The 2,500-nt window shown below is 48.7% G+C and overlaps 2 protein-coding genes across 6 annotated transcripts in view; both read left to right on the forward strand.

Moving 5' to 3' along the window:
• Positions 1-200, forward strand: part of LOC126580750 (dedicator of cytokinesis protein 9) — an 87,143-nt gene extending 86,943 nt beyond the window's left edge. For all 3 annotated transcript variants that reach the window (XM_050243987.1, XM_050243988.1, XM_050243989.1), the window contains exon 12: positions 1-200. This exon is cut by the window's left edge and continues 2,858 nt beyond it. The gene's annotated coding sequence lies outside the window, so the exon portion shown is untranslated.
• Positions 201-1,471: 1,271 nt separating this feature from the next.
• LOC126570348 (uncharacterized protein DDB_G0283357) overlaps positions 1,472-2,500 on the forward strand; it is a 55,043-nt gene continuing 54,014 nt past the window's right edge. The window contains exons 1-2 of one of the 3 annotated variants that reach the window (XM_050228043.1): positions 1,472-1,701; positions 2,458-2,500. The exon at positions 2,458-2,500 is cut by the window's right edge and continues 2,163 nt beyond it. The gene's annotated coding sequence lies outside the window, so the exon portion shown is untranslated. The remainder of the gene's footprint in view (positions 1,702-2,457) is intronic. The other 2 variants (XM_050228044.1, XM_050228045.1) reach the window with 2 other exon arrangements.

The raw sequence follows: 2,500 nt of genomic DNA on the forward strand, positions 1-2,500 counted from the left end.
AAGCAAAAAACAACGTGAACCAAACTCTAGACGAATTGTTCGAAATTAAATCAGCCGCGCAAACAGGGCAAGGGTGGTAATCGCATCAGCGTTGCTAGTACCGCGCAACGTGGTATGTAATGGCTGCCACTGGAGTCACCGGCACCTAAAACAGCTACGCAACGACGGTGTCTGTGTGTTTGAGTGTGTTATCAAATAAACAATAGTAGAAACATTAATCTTCAAATCCTATACCCTCAATTAGTGTGCGTGAAGTAATACCGAACCTAGTGCCGGACAAAGTCCAACCATAGAATCATTCGTTGCGTGCATTCCGAACCACTAAGGATATGTCCTACATCGCATTCCATATCATCATCAAGGTGCTCATTCCCTTCAAATTCGAACGGGTCTTTGTTTGTCTTGAAATAGGAAGGATATTTTTCCGCTAAAGTGTCCTAGATTACTTGAAGACAGACGTACAGAATTAGAACTAAAAGACTGAATATCGCGACATAATTCGTCGACCTTATCTTATCGGTTATCTCGCCTCCAATCCACCTCCTCCTCCCCCTTGCCTTCCCTTGGCAACCATCGACCGACAGAAATCGAGTACACCAACACCACGCCAAGCAGATATGTTTTTGTTGTTTCCAGGACATTCGTCCCAACACGGTAACACGGGGCTGTGGGGTGCCCTGTTATGCGTGTAGCCCGCAGCAACCGCGTCGCTAAGCTCCCTGCAAGGGGTTGCTGTGACCGTGCACGCTACTCCACATGTGTGCGAGCACGCGCACGCGCATCCTGGACCGAACGCGTACGCTCGTTTGCTTGTATCGGTGTGGTGGAAAATGGAAGAGTCCTTTCCCTATCTCCTGCTGCCAATTTCGGGAATTATCGAGAGGAAAATTTTAACTGGGAAAACTGGGCTACTTATCGCTCTCTCTTCTTTCTCTCTTTTCGCATGTTATTGACTGCTCTTCATTTCTCATCACAGGTGCTGCGATTTTCTTATCCACGCAATGCATTCAAAGCTTGATTTTGGGTTTTCTTGTGCATGTTTTCACGATAAAAAAATGTTTGGTTGGAAGAAGGGCCATCTATCTATGAAAATTTAGTAATAAATCTCCCTGCCCAGGATATGGAAAACCAAATTTTCGAGCGTCGCTCCCGGAACCCTTCTCATGTTCGCGTCGGCGCTCGAGCGACCTGTCCATCGATCGGAAAACAGGCGGGAATAGGCGGGTGGAAATCGTTCGCTCACCATATAATGCCGTTGCTCCTTGTGAGTGTTAGGACACCCCATTGTCGCAATTCTGGAGCGTTCGCGTTGCTAGGCTTGTGTTAGTTGGCTATCGTTGTTATCACAGGTTCGCTCACTGCCGCTCTTAGTTCCTTGGCCTGCTCTCTCTCTCTCTTCAAATGGCGCTGCCTTTAAGGATGCCTTTCGTAGCCAGCCGCTAGTCCGCCATTCAGTCAGCGTTGGAGAGTCGTACGGTTGCGAGGTTCCCGAGACCGAGAACTTGCACTGCAGACGGTCAACACACAGTTCGATTCGCAAGCACACACCCACACACACACACCCACACCCGCCACCCACCTCGTCCTCCTCCTCCCTCTTCGCAGGTCGGCACGCAGGTGTGGAGCAGGTGCGGCGGTTGTGGGGCTGCCAGGGAGTGGTGTTTCGTGTGTTTCGAATTCCGCATTTTCCGTACGTTGGTGGTATGTACTTGGTGGTGGCCTCAGTTCGTGCCGTTCAGGCAGTGATTTTTCCGGAACCCATATCCGGTAGCTAGTGCTCTCCACATACCAATACTACTGTGGAAAGACGGACGGTGAAAAGAAAGTCCTTGCCGATGGAAATATGTGTCCTTTGTTGGCCACTGCGGATACAGTGGCGTTTTTTTCTGAGGACTTGTGTTAAATTTTCAAACTACTACTTTCTTTTTGTTTTTCTTTCAAATATTCTGTGAACACAGTGGTTGTTGGTGAGGGAAATTTTTGGATGGATCTCTCGCGACGAGAGACGAGAATGGCGTCAACGATTGCATCGATTCATATTGCAGTAGCTTATTAGTGGAAAATAACGATCGGAAGTGGCATCCTCTCGCTGGTTGCTGGTGAGCTGAGCCTCGATGTGAACCACTTACTCTGGGATACTAAACGCACACTTCGTGACGATTGGTGTGCTCCTTGGATGTGTGAGTTTGCTTGCGGGGGGTGTGCGCTCGGAAAGTGTGCCAGGGAGGATCCTGCATCCTAGTTTTCCGTTCTTGATAGTGGCCATCTCGTGGTGCGACAACAGCACCATTGTTGGCTGGAACTTCAACAAATAGACCACCGTACTCGCAATGTGTACGACAAATAGAGTTCAGTGTTGTGCACTACTCCATTCCAGTTGGAGCCATCGATATCGATTTGCTGTCGAGTGCGTCATTGTGTTCCGTTCTTTCATTTTTCTCCATTTTCCTTTTGCAGATTTCGTTCGCTGTCGTTCGAACATTCTCGGTGAACCGCGAAC

The sequence above is a fragment of the Anopheles aquasalis genome, chromosome 2 (assembly GCF_943734665.1).
Source record: "Anopheles aquasalis chromosome 2, idAnoAquaMG_Q_19, whole genome shotgun sequence".
NCBI lineage: Eukaryota > Metazoa > Arthropoda > Insecta > Diptera > Culicidae > Anopheles > Anopheles aquasalis.